This window comes from Arvicanthis niloticus, chromosome 8 (genome assembly GCF_011762505.2).
Source record: "Arvicanthis niloticus isolate mArvNil1 chromosome 8, mArvNil1.pat.X, whole genome shotgun sequence".
NCBI classification, from domain to species: Eukaryota; Metazoa; Chordata; class Mammalia; order Rodentia; family Muridae; genus Arvicanthis; species Arvicanthis niloticus.
Genome location: NC_047665.1, coordinates 35528822 through 35544027, shown reverse-complemented (window position 1 = coordinate 35544027; position 15206 = coordinate 35528822).

The following is a 15206-nucleotide window of genomic DNA, read 5'->3' as shown; positions in this document are numbered from 1 at the left end:
CAGTCTTGTGAAGTTGCACATATATTAATTCTTAAAACATATGAGTGTGTTATCTTTCAAGCAAAGGGAATCAAAGTTGCTGAGCAGGTTGAGTTTGTTCATCATTTGATTGGAAGAAAGGGAAGATTGTGTAATATGATGTGGTCCGTACTTAGGGTAACCCTAATGTTTTAAATGGTAGAGGTGGGTAGAAGATAAGATCAAAGTACTGTCATATGGACAAGAAAACTGAGCTTGTTCTTTCTGGCTTGGAACATGGAAGAAAATACTAGTAGCCCAAGACTTTAGGTGGGGTCTAAGACTAGAAAAGTAGACAACATAGACATCTTTCTTCTAGGCACACTCAGAATACTCTCTGATAACTTGATTCTTGTCAGTGAGGCCTATGTTGTACTTTTGAGCCTTAGCACTATGAGACAAGAAATCTGGGTTGTTTGAACCTACTAACGTGACACTTTGTTATAGCATCCACACAAAGTGACTCAAACTAGTATATAAACTTTAAGAACAAACAAAATACAGAGTGGCTTAAGTGGGACTTTTAGCCAAACTTGGTTATTTTTAAGCTCCATAAGGCATAAAGATATACTAAAGGCTGAAAAAAAAAGTATGAGCAATAAAGAATTCCAACGGTGACTATATACATATAACTCTACTTAGTCAAGTAATACAATTATTTTAGGCAGCTAGACTGCGCTCTTATGCAAATGTTGCATTCAAACAGCAAATCTCTGCATTGAACTGCATTTCAAGAAAAAGTCAATGAATTTCTTAGGTTATTCCTGGCTCTTTTACCAATGTGGTTTTCAATATGGCTGACTACTGAGCCCTATTTCCCCAGTGGGGGAGCAACACTTATTTTAAGAGGAGTTTCAAGTGGGCATGGCATGCCTAAGGTTTCTAGAGAGGAAAGTGTTTGTTTTCCTTGAGGCTAAGGATTTAATTTGTCTTTTAGTTTCTCAGTAACTTCATGGAACCAAGGCCTGAGGTAGAGAAGAGAAGTGATTGTATTCGGTGAAATGGACAAATAATAACAGAATAAGAAAGCCTGTTAAAATGGTGGATGTGCTGCCGAGGGCACGACTGATGTAATTATAGTAAAATACTACCTCTCACGTATAGCTCTGAAGTAGAAAGCACAGCAACTTACCTACCTTTAATTAGCTGTATTTAGTATTTTTTATGGCCACTGAACATAGTGCTTGATTACCATATATTAGCATATAATTTGCATATACTCCTCAAGGTATTTGGTTTTATTGCTATTACCTTTTGTGGCCCTATCTCAGTAATGACTCTAATGGAATACAAAGAGATTTCTGACTCACAGTGCTTATAATCTTGAGAGTTGTACAATGGAAAAATTCTGCATTGAAATTTAAAATCCTTAAAGAACATGGCTTTCCCTTATTAATGTGCTCAACTGGCCTAGGTCCTTGCTGGGAAGGCCCTAATGAGAGCATTCTCTTTCATTCTGGCCTCAATAAAACATTTCATAAGTAAGGCTTGAGGTATAAATCATTTCACGTTTATTTAAAAGAAAGTTACACACACAATTTAATGACTCTTATCAGTCTGTCAGCAGCAAAAGGCCCCAAGAAAGAAAACTAACAGCTGCAGCTAAAAACTTTGGGAAACGATCAGAGGTCAGTGTCTGCATCTGCATTTGCTCAGAGACAGAGGAAAAAGAAGGCCTTTTTTTGTAGCCAGTCAGTACTATTTTAGGATGTGCTGCGATTGACTTAATTACCAGTGTCCCATTTGCTCTGGGGTGCTACAGCAGACTGTAAATCAATACCTAAGGTCACATGGCTCAAAGCACTAGAAAAGTCACTCCTTGTGGGAGCATTTGGTCTGGTCTGCCCTCCTTTCCACCCTTACTTTGTGTGCAATATCAGAAAGACAGAAGGCCAGAGACTTCACTGAGGAACCGGAGCACAACTTGAGTGGAAAGCAGACTTTTGGACTCCAGGGAGCTCTGCAACGGGGGTCAAAGCTCACCTCTTTCTGTGTAGACCGTCCACTGTTTCATTGATTTATTCTTTAAATTTTTATACTCAGTGCTAAAGTTTAATTAGATAAATACTTTCCTTTGCCAATTTGAATGATTGGAAAGAAAACTGTTTCTGTGTGCGAATGTAGCTCAAAACAAATTTCAATGCACCAATATTCATTTTTTTCTGTCAACGTGCTTTAAAAGTTTCTCTGTCAGATTTTGTAAAGTAGGGAATGTTGGCTCTCATTCTTATAAATGGTTGTTAGTCTTTTTATTGGGGACTGGTTTTGTAGACATATAGAGATAATACTTAGAAGAGGTAAAATACAAAATGAGAGAATAACTATTTCAAGGAAAAATAGAATTCAACTAATTTATTTGATGCTTCAAAGAACAGGAAATTATTTCTGGTTTTCTTTTTTATTTCCTGCAAAGTGACTGTACAGGAGATAGCGCTGAGAAGTGGTTCACGGGGCAGTTTAACTGCATCTTCATAAGACAACTATATAAGAACTATGGCTGCCCTAGTTAGTAATTATGCCTTTTTGGGTGTTACTACCAGACAGCCAGGAGACTGGAGTGTTAATACAAATGAAATAATTATACTGATTTTGCCAGAGGGAAAGTGAACCTCATAATAGAGATAACATCTTTAAGTATTGATGTCTTAGGGCTTGCCCGACGCATTTAAATTCTCTTTCCTTCTTTGAGTCTCGGTGTGTATCATACATATTGAAATAGATTTTGGAAGCAGAAAGGGATAAAATACATACACAGACATAGATCTGTACACACACACACACACACACACACACGTTTAGATACACCATAAATAATTGCTAAAATTCTCTCTTCTTTCTTGATGTATTTCTTTAAGTTAAAAAGTTTTAGGGCTGAGGACATAGCTCAGTGACAGAATTTGTCTACTAGGTACAAAACCCTGTTTTTAATACTTGGTGACACAATAAATAATAATAATAATAATAATAATAATAATATCATCACCATCTGACATATTTCAGAGCTCCTTAATTCTGTTCAACTTTTCACTTGCTGAGTTTGATTCATTTAGAAAGTTCCTCCTTCTGAAAGTCTCTAGTGGAAGGATCTTTTTACTATGCATAAATACCATGTGAACACTATTTTTACATGGCCATACATTTTTGAACAAGAATATCTCTTAATAGCCATCTAATTTTGTGAGGAATGGGGGAATGGACATAACTATTGCTATAATGGTTCTGCTGGAGGGAATATGGCAGCCTAGTAACCAATTTCTTTGTAAAGAAATTTCCCCAAAATTAAGAGTCACTGTTCAATGCCTTGTTTTAGGGTGGCAAGTATTTATGTACTTAATTATCTCTACAAAGGGTCCCACTGACAGTGCAAATTCTATAATCTTTTCAGACTGGGCAGAAGGAGATTTTGCCTGAATGAAATGGTAGCATAGAGTAGCAATGGATGATTCCCTGGACTTCGTCAACAGAGAAATATGAAATTGAAAGATGAGATCCTTTGGATGTTCTCTCATCAAAATGGGAAAAAGCTTTTCATCCTTTTAGCACAGTGACGAACACACATATTACTGTAGCCATTCAGACTATAAAGCACAAGTCACAATGGAGAGCAGCGGCTTCCCTAAGAATGGAGGTTATGCTGCCCTGACTCCTCACTGCTAACCTTGTCCTTGGGGACCCATTGAGCATATGTACATTCCATCAGCCAGCCTGCCACCCCATAATGGATCTCCAGGGTTTCCACATTATCCAATTTCAAAGCTGAAAAGATGTTCATAATTGGTTATTTTGACCTTAGACAAGAGTAGCTCGTGCTTTGGAAGACTCTCTCACATATAGAATTGAAGTAGAGGCACATTCCCGGAAACAAGATTATACTTGAGGAGTAAGGCACATTGCTCTTTAATTTGTTTTGCTCCTGGTAATCTGTTGCTCATAACAAAAATAATATTAATTTTAAAACCTTCCAGCAAAAAGCCTCAAAATTATTTTAAACAAATGTGTTTTTTCACAACCCTTCAAAAAATCCAGAATTACTATTATTATGATGTTGATAATAAAACTAATACATATTAATGTATATAATGATATATAGCATAATAGACTCAGTATTATAAATAAACAATTTTAATAAGGAGTAAATGCATAAATCTATTGACATGCATTTTGAAAATACCCGTTGAGTATTAGGGGTAAGACCTTTTTCACTATTATCATACGGAAATTATCTAAAAAACAATTATGATAAGATCTACCAGTTTTTACAAAAATGGAAGGGAATACTGTTAACACAAGTGACTTAGGTATAATAAGGGGGCAAAAACACTGACAAGGCTGCGTTTGACTTTTTTTTTTTTAGTGTTTTCTGTTTTCTGATAGTTGGTATTTTTTCCTTCTTTTTCTTCTTTATTGGATATTTTATTTACATTTCAGATGTGATCCCCTTTCCCCATTTCCCTCCCATTCAGAACCCCCCTATCTGATTCCCCCTCCTTCTGCTTCTATGAGGATGTGCCCCACCCATCCACTCACTTCCACCTCCTGCCCTCGAATTTCCCCACACAGGGGCATCCAGCCTTCACAGGACCGAGGACCTCCACTCCTACCTATGCCCGACAAGGCCATCTTCCCCTACATATACAGCTGGAGCCATGGGTCCCTACCTATGTGCTCCCAGGCTGGTGGTTTAGACCCTGGGAGCTCTGTTTTGTTGCTCTTGTTGATCTCCTTATGGGGCCTCAAACCCTTTCAGCTCCTTCAGTCTTCTCTCTCACTCCTCCATTGAGAACCCCGTGATCAGTTCAATGGTTAGCTGTGAGAATCTGCCTTTGTATATTTCAGGCTCTGGCAGACCTCTAAGGAGACAGCCATATCAGGGTTCTGTCAGCATGTACTTGCTGGCATCCACAACAGTGTCTACCTTTGGTGACTGAACAAGGGATGGATACCCAGGTGGAGCAGTCTCTGGAAGCCCCCTCCTTCAGTTTCTGTCCCATGCTTTGTGTCCATATTTGCTCCCATGAGTATTTTGACTTCTAAGTGGCAAAACCAGAGACAATTTGAGATTCTCAAGATTGCTTCAGTCTTGCATTATAAAGCATTGAAGTTCCCATTTGTGCGCAGTGGCAACCAGGTGGCTTAAGAGAGGACACAAAGATGGAACAAAGATTGGATTGTGATAGGAAGTGAGCCAAGACCCTAGGGCTTTCCATTGAGAAGGCAATCAAAATGCAAGAGTGAGTGCTAGTGGGACCATACACAATGTCCTCTTTCCTAGAGTACTTGGACAGACGATAGCAGAGGAGCAGCTTGTCCATAAGCTATACTTTTTCACAAATTAACCTTGCTATGGCCTTTCTGAAATAATCTCTATTGCTCTTAAGCGGGATGATACTGAGTAAAAAATCTGAATGTAAAAAAAGAAAAGTAGGGTGTTGTGATTCTCTTTTCAAGGAAATCAATACACAAGAATATGTTTATCTAGTGATGAAATTCTGTTGGTCATTTTATTCCAACTAAATTATAAATAAATATATATAGTAACACACACACACATATATATATATATATATGTGTGTGTGTGTGTGTTACTATATATACATATATATATATATATATATATATATATATATTATAACTAGTCTAAAATTGTAACAAATTCTATGAGTTTGTTTGTTTGTTTTTAAATTTGTCATCAGTTAGCCAGGTGACTTTGAGCACCGTGTTCAAGCTCTTAATTCAGTTTGACTCAAATATGTCTAAAGCACCCTGCTTTTAAGTTGAAGAAAACTGTTACTGGTAGGTTTTCTGTTTCCACTAACTACTTTGGAATGTTGTTTAATAAATACAGCACAAAGTTATTTATCTAATGCCTCCATATTTTTAAAATTAAAAATAACAGTTAAAATGGACAAGCTTCCAGTTATCCATTTGTTAAGTGCCTTCCAAAACTTTGCTTGGCATGGAACAATAATGATAGGAACAAGATGAAGGCATGGCACAGGCCATGTCTGACCTCAAAGGACAGGAAATGAGTAAAGCCTTCTCCTATTCTTAGCACCATATGCAGCACTTGTATTGAGAATCCAGCAGGCTGTTAAGCAAACCAAGAGCTTGAACTGTACCCTGATTTCCTCCATCAACCCATCAAATATGTCACTTTGTAAGTCAATGGACAAATCTTAGTCTCATTCTTCAGCAGAACAGAAACCATAGCTGTAGCTAGCTCACAGAATTGCCACAACCTCAAGCGACTTAATTCAGATAAAGTATTTAGAGCCACAGCAGGCAAACAATGATCAGTACATAAATAGTAAAGAATAATGATTGAACTGATGAGTGTAAAATGTTTAGAGATTTATTGAGGGACATGTAATAGGTTTTTAATGATGGCATAAAGGAGGTTATCTATAGTACTGTTGGCAAAAAATAAATGTAATGAAATTTGTATTGTCTGAGTTTTGTGCTTGTTCTCATGCCAAACTCTTGATTTATAGTCTTGATGCCAGAACCTCAGAATGTAACCAAATTTGAAGTCCGAGCATTTGGAGAGGCATTTGATGTTCAAGCAAGGTTCTTAAGATGAGCTGTAGCCAAATCCAACTGACAAACACAAACAGGTGACACTTAGAAAGAGGAAAGTGGATACATAAAGAGCAACAGCTTAGGTATGCTGATACACCTCAACAAGACCAAAGGAAGCTGGAATTGGAGCATACCATGTTCAAGCCAAAGACAGACACCTTATGAAAAAAAAAATGAAACCTGTCAACTCATTGGTCCTAGAATTCCATTCTCAGGAATTGTGAGAAATAAATGTCTGTTGCTGAAGCCATCTATTAAATATTTTGTTAGGAAAACACATAAAAAACAATACAAAATCTGTATGGTATCTAATGAAAACATTAGTTCATATAACAATGCTTTTAAAATTCACACGCATATATTATTATCTATATTAGTCAGGTTTTTGGTCATTTTTGTGATCAAATACCTAACAAAACAATTAAATGAAGCCAAGGTTTATTTTGGCTTTTAATTCTAGGGTGTTTATCACAGGACTTCTGACAGTGAGGCAGTTGGTCACTTTGCATATGCCATCAAAAAGCAGAGAGAGAAGAAAGCTACCCAGCCACCTTTCCTCCTTTAATTTAATATAGAGCCCTGCTCTTGAAATATGGCCACCTATATCTAAAATAAGTCTTCCCACATCAAGCAACTCAATCTTGAAACTCCGTTACAGACATATCCAGAATTTTGTCTTTCAGAGAAATTCTAGATTCTGTCAGGTTGACAATCAATATTACCTCTCACAGTAACTTAGCTTGTCTGATCATATTCTTATTAAAATTAATTTTTACAATACAGATAATAGATCACAAAGTGAAGAATTTTGAAATAACTAGAATGCAACATAAAACGTTGATTTCTGTTTTAACTTGTATTTGAAATGGATGGAAAACCTTACATCCATGTACTTCTGGGTATAGTACACACACCAGGGATGTGTTTGATCTGATATACCAATGATCAATAGTTATCTGCCCTTAAATGGAAACAATATCTAACACAAAAGTTCAGTTATGCTTTAGCTACCAAAGCAATTCACTTTCTTCCTAGAAATCTGACCTAGAATCATCCACATTGAGCGTTTTAAACACACAGTATGATTTAACATAGAAATCAGAGCTTCCTAGTCTGTACAAGCTCAGCAAATACTCATGAGCTAATTTGATATGCTTGATTAATTATGCCGTGGATAATAAGTTTTATAAGCCAGATATACATGATTTCACTGAATATAATGAATTCTAATTTTGAGTCAGGTCTATATATGGCCAGTTAGAAAGTGAAATAATATTTATGATAGTTCCAGGCACTGTGCTAAATACTTCTTTATGTCATCTTATTTAGTTCATTTGACACAGATTTATTTCTACACTCGGTACCACATACAAATTTGTATTTAATTCCCACAGCTGTGTGACAGAGAATATAAAAATGAGGATTAACTTTACCTGACAAATAAAATCTTTGAGTTTAAAGGTTAATCCATATTAAGCTGTAGTTTTCCTTAATTTCCTGAAGACCTGTGTAGTTCCTTAGATGAGAACTGGAGGGAAACATAGTGTGGAGAAAGCTTATAATCACAGCACCTGCCCGGAGTGTCTTTGCTGTAGTGAGCATGTCCTTCACTTTCTAAATGGCAATCCTGCTATCTTGAATTCTAACATCATATTGCTGTCGATTTGGATTTTATATGTTCATTATCTCATTGGTCTTTCCATTTTTCCCCAGGTTCTCTTTGACCCTGCACTTTTTTTTGTTGAAGTGTCCTACCAGGGTTAATTTACATAAACTCAACTGGACTCACCAGGGCTCCCAGGCTCTCAGGAAGCTGGTGATGTTGAACCACCTTCACCTGGACATCCAGTCCCCTGATTCTGTGCTTCTCCCAGTGGCTTCCTAGAATTGTACACAGTGGTAGTAGCAATGTTCTTTATTTTAAAATGTTATATTTACAGGTTTGAAATTCTTACATGACAAGAAATTTGATCTACTTAGAAAACATGTAGGAAAAATAGAAAATACTTTTATTTTAAACTTTTAAATTTTATTTTAAATTTTAAATTTTATTGATTTTTATTATACAATATACTCTGACCATAGTTCCTCTCTTACAACTCTTTCAACATCCTCCCTACTGCCCCACCTATCCAAATCCACACTCCTTTTTGCTCTTTCCTATTAAAAAAATATAGGCAAATAAAACAATACAAACAAGAAGAGGACAAAGAAATTAACAAACAACTAAAAAGGACCCAATGTAAATGCACAGGAAACATGTACAAGTGCAGAGACACACATATCACACACACACACACACACACACACACACACACACACACACACACCAAGAAATCCCACGTAAACACAAAATCAGAAGTCATAGTATACAAGCCAAAGACAGTTAAGTCAAAGGCTACCCTCAAAATGCAGTAGGACACACACACAGACCCACCCCCCCCCACACACACACACACAGACTCCCAAAAACACTCTTGAGTTTGTTTTGTGTTGGCCATTTATTGCTTGACATGAGGCCACCTTTAAGTTTGATTAATATACCCAGTGAGGCTTTCTTGTAGAAACCTAAGTTTTACCATTGCAAGCAAAGTCAGTTAAAGATAGCTTCTTGGTTAGCACTGGGAACTCATGTCCTCTTTTAGCACTGGACCTGATCTAGTTTGAACCTATGCAGGATTTATGCATGTTGGAACAGTCACTTTGAGTCTATACATGTCTCAGTCCTATTTGTCTAGAAGACATGATTTCCCTAGTATCATCCATCCACTTTGGCTCTTAAAATACTTCTATCTCCTCTTCTACAAAGTTGACTAAGCTCTGATGGAGGGATTGATGTAGCCACACCATTAAGGAATGAATACTCCAAGGTTCTCACTTTCTGTTCACTTTCCATATATGGGCCTCTGTATTTGTTATATCTACTGGAGGAATGTCTTGGCTGGGGTTTTATTGCTGTAAAGACATACCATGACCAAGGCAACTTTTACAAAGGCCAACATTTAATTAAGGCTGGTTTAAAGATAAAAAAGCTTAGCCCATTATCATCATGGCAAGAAGCATGGCAGTGTCCAGGCAGACATAGTGCCAGAGGAGCTGAGAGTTCTACACCTTGATCTGATGGCAGTCAGGAGGAGAATCTTCCATATTGGGTGAAATTTAAGAACTAAGGGACTTCAAAGCCCAACCCACAGTGACATACTTCCTCCAACAAGGCAAACCTACTTCTACAAGGCTATAGCTCCTGACAGTCCCACTCCCTATGGAACAGGCATTCAAACACATGAATCTATTGGGGCCAAACATATTCAGATCACCAAAGGAGGAATCTTCTCTGATCCTGGCTGAGTAAGAATGATTTCTGAGCACAGCTAAGTGTCAGAAGGAATCATTTTCTTGCTATACTCCTTTATGAGAGCAGGAGTATTGGATTTTCCAGTATATCCATGAACTATCTAGTCTCAGGTTATTGTCCACGTGAGTAGTATCATACATGGGCTCCATATCATGAATGGGCCTTAAATCCAATCAGATAGGAGTTGGTAACTCTCACATTTGTGTTAAAATTGCACTAGTGTATCATTTAAGCAGGTCACTATCTTTGAAATTTTTGCAGCTGGGTGGTTGTTTACTGTTTTCCTGTGGTAGCATGCAGGATAAATTCTAGTACCATGAACACTGGTCAGTAAGGGTGAAGGCTCTAGATAGGCATGGGCTTAACTTCTCTGTGTTTAGTGAGTTCTGTAGCTGTTGTCTTCAGCAATAGTATCTTACCGTTAATATATGGAGAACAGCATTTTTTTTTTTTTTACTTTTCCTTGTATAAATAATGTTACTAAAAAATATACTCAAATTGAATGCAGTAAAATTTGAGTCTTGTAATTTAAATAATGTGATTTAAATAAATTTGATTTAAATTAAAATGTCAAAATTAGTGATTTTTCTTGCATCCAATAAACATATAATAAGGTTATAGTATTGATGAGCTGCAGAATGGGTTGCCACAGGGAAGAAAAACCTATAATTTTCTTCTCTGTTCAGTGAACTCTCGGGGCCAAATCAGCAAAGATTCTTGGGAGGGCCACCATGGTGCACCAATATTATAATATAATAAGTTTTTAGAGTGTGTGCCATTTTTTCATTCATCTTTCATCTATGAAACTGTATGAGAATATGTAAATATGCAAGTCCCAATGTACAATTCAGAAAATAATATTTAGTTATTTCTTTGAGAATTTCATACACTGTAATTTGACCACACTCACGCTTTTCTCTCATCTCCTCTCAGATCCACACCTCCTTTCTACCCACCCAAATTTGTGTTGGTTTTTTCTTTTTTTAAAAGCCCTTTGAGACTCCTTTGTGTTTTTCAAATACTCTTAGGTAAAAAGGCTGTCTTGCAGCATGTTGGCCCTACCAAGATTTTGTTTGCCAATTTGGCCCCTAGAGTTCACTGAGCAGAAGAAAATTGCAGGTTCTTCTTCCTTCTGGCAGACCATTATGTAACTCACCAATGAAACTATAAGCTGTTGGATGAGGGGACTCTCGTTTGCATGTAAACAGTTTAGTTTTATCAGGTCCTCCAAAGCAAACCCTCATGAATGTTCCCAGGACTTGTTAGCTCAGTGTTCAACTCTCTATCTGGCAAAGTTGCGTGTAGGTCATTGGACATAGTTGTTCCCAAGGAACTGACCCTTAGAATATCATGTGATCTGAAGCACTTTTCTGGGGCATTGTTGCCTATCTGCATTACATAAGCTAGAAATTTAAAAGGATAATTAACCTTCTACTAAGGTTGCATTTAGGAAAAAATACTGTGTGGGACATAATTAAACATTTTTTGTCACTTATTTGAAATTGAATTTAAGTGGTTATTTTTTTCCCTTCTGAAACTCTGCCTGCTATAAACTTGAAAATGGTTATTTGAAAGTAATGATACAAAATGTACTCCTTTAGTTTCACTGGTCCTAGTCACTCAGCTTTAAATTTCTAAGAGAAACTCCTTTTCCTCTGAATTTGTAACTGGTGTCTTTAGTCCCCTTTCTCTTTCAATCAAGCATACTCTCTACTAATGAACTCATTTTTCTTCCACCATTTTTTTAAAAACTGTTTTACTCAGCACAGGGCTAAAAGAATAATCTTGTAAAAAGTAGTCTTCAAAGAAGGAGGCTATCATCTGCTCAGCCTGTTCGCACATCCACAATGATCTTCTCAGCAGCAGTATTTGTTGGACTGCTTTGATGGCTAGGAAGAGCCCATATCAATATTTGTGCCTACCTGAAAGCTCACAGAACAACGAATTCACATATTTGAGGACCTAGAATCATTCGCAATAGTTTATGGAAAGCATGGCTTAAAAGGGGGAGTGCCTCACAAACTGTATACTGACAATAAACTCCCCGGGGAACATGACAGGCAATTGCAGAGATTTTTTTTGATTTTTATTTTAATTGCTCTGCTTTTGGAATTTTATTCAAGCCTTATGATTTAATGGCATTTTAATAAAGTGGATAATAAGATTATCATTTATACTTCAGGCAGAATATTGGCAGGCCCACAAAGAGGAACCAGATGCAAATTAACTTTAAGTTAGAGACCTTTCTAAGACCTTGGGTATAATTTAGGGATTTTCACTTTCTATACATTTCTATCCCTGAAAAAATTTCAACATAGCCCCATAGAGCAGGCACATAGACACAATATTTTAATAGTTTATTATTATTTCTTTTAAAGTTATTTTTATTAATTGAGAATTTCATACAATGTATTTTGAACCTATCCAATGCCCCTGAATTCCTCCCCCATTATCCTTTGAATCTTCCCATTCTTTCTCACCCAACTTTGAGTTATTCTCCACATCCTCTTTTGCCATTGAGTCTAGTGTGTGTTGCCAAGCTAATCTTTTGACCGAGAACTTCTCTAATGTGTAGTCAGCGTGTAGGAGATTACATCATTAAAAAACCTGACTCTCTGTCTTAGCAGTTTTCAAATGATAATAGCTCCTCAGCTAGTTGTAGGCTTACATGTTCACCTCTCTTCCATATTGTGGTATTTTCTGGCTGGAGCTTTTCCAGGTCTTTTGGATGTTGTCATAATCACTGTGAGTTTATACATGCATCTTCCATGTTGTGTCTTAAAATCAGCTTCCTAGAAGTTATTCACCACTCTGGCTCTAAAAAATCTTTCTTCTCCATCTTCTGGAAAGATTTCTGAGCCTTGGAGTGAAATGTGCCATATAAATACTCAATTTAGGGCTGAGAACTCTACAAATTTCTATTTACTGCACATTGACCAGTTGTGGTTTTCTGTGTTTTCATCTACTGCATTGATAAGAATTTCTAATATCACTAATTATAGTTGAGAGATGCTGGGATCTATATGCATAGCAAAAAGTCTCATTTGTGTGTCTCTTCCTATGCTAAGCAAACACAGGCTTACCCTGCTCCTCTGCACAACAATTAGAACTCTTACCTGAATTAAGCATGGTTTCTAGTTGTCTATTTTATAGTTTTGTGCCACTGTTAGCCAGGGTTCAACCACAGGAACAGCATGATAATAGATGTGTGCTAAGTAATTAGCTTATGTGATGGGATTCTAGCTCAACAAGTCTGAAATATATACATATACATATACATATACATATACATATACATATACATATACATATACATACAGGAAGCCATCAGAAAATTCTTTTATATTTTTAAATTTTTATTTCTTAATTTTATTTTGATTAGTAAATAATACATGCATTTATTTAAGGGACACAGTGTGATGTTTTGATTTATGCTTACAATGTGGGATAATTAGATCAACTTAACTAACGAATTCATTACCTGCTGTTTTAACCTTTAATTTTTTATTATTTGAAATTAAAATAAAATTACATCATTTCCCCTTCCTCCTTCACCACTCATACTTCAGTCATATACTCCTCCTCTCTCTCAAATTCATAGTCTCTGAGCTCTATTTTCTTTAGTGTTTGTATCATCTTCTCAGTGTGCATGATGATTAAAGTGTATTACTTCAGGACTGACCACTTGGTATTAGGTAACTAACTGGGAAATTCTTTCTTGGGGAAGACTATTTCTCCCTCTCTAAGGATTTCTTTTTTTGTAGTGAAAAAAGTGCATATTTAAAATTAGCCATCTGGAATCAGTTTAAATGATCCCAATCTTGTTGGCACCATCTAGAGCATCATAATCAGGAGCCAAGCGAACACACACCTTCACTCTGTCGGCCTTATCAGGGTATTGACTTTGGTCACATCAATGTCATAGAGTTTCTTCACGGCCTGTTTGATCTGGTGCTTGTTGGCCTTGACATCCATAAGCATTTCTTGGTTACCAGTAGTAATTGCTTAGGCTTGGAGTCCTGTGAGATTTCTCCTTCTATGTTTGACTATCTACTAATAGCACCCTTGTTCGTGAAGCTGCATTGTTGAGACTTCATGGGTGATGCTTCCCTGTCATTTCTAGGAGACATTCTCATAGCAGATGTCTATTCCTCTCTTCTTCCTCCAAGCCTAGATACAGAAGGTATACGATGCAGATTTATCAGCTGGGGCTGGGCATCACAGAATCAGATCACCACTTCTCTACATTTTGATCATTTGTGGCTTTCTTTAATGGTCTCAGTCTGTTGCAAAAAGAACTTTCCTTGTTGGGGGTTAAAAACTATACTGTCCTGTGAGTATGAAGACAAATGTTGGGAATGAAGTTGAGAATTATGCTGATTTATGTTGAGAACCGCACTAGCCCACGTTCGGGCGGCCAAAAAAGTTGCAGCCCGAGCAAAATGTTGAGGCCCAGGCTGCCCCGCATTTGGCGGCCACTATATCCCGGCCCAAGCTGCCGTCAGGTCTGGGGGTCAGGGTTCAGCAAGAGAGAGAGTGAGGACGGACTGGAAGAATGGAGACCAGACAGAGTGTGATTCAATCCCGTTTATTCTTCAGTCTCTTTTCCTAGTCCAAGTCCCAAGTCTTGAGTTCCTAGTTCCTAGTTCCTAGTTGTACTCCTGTTGTTCTCTTCCGAGTGTCTAATGTCTACTCCTACTCCTAGTGTCTGAATCTCTGTTATTCCAAATTGTTCTCCAAGTTGTACTCTCTAAAGTGTCTGATTCTCTGATCTCTCTTCTGTCTGCCTCTCATCTTTATATGTCTCACTTCTAAGCCATGCCTTTTGGTCAAGCCTTTAATTTGGTCAGGCCCTTAAGTCTTGTCTCTAATTCTGATCTCTAAATCACACTCTTAAATCACACACCTTTAATCTCACACACCTTTAATCTCACACACCTTTAATCTCACACACCCAAGGAAAGTCCTGGGTATCTAAAGCAAGATGTTATCAGAGTGTGCTCAGCTGTTGTAGGCTATTGTAATCCAAGTCTCATGTCAGGGTATATGGCTCAAGATGGCTGCAAAGCTGATAGCCTCTTTCTGCTAAAAGTCGGCCCCCAACAGATTTACTAAAGTGTCTGTTGTAGGTTCCCCTCTAAGACCCATGGCTGTATGAGCCCTGGATAGTTAGCTAGATTTCCAGTAACAAGCATGATTTCTTTCTTGTTGAACAGGGTTTGGTTCATCCAAGATATGAGTAGCACCATGGTAC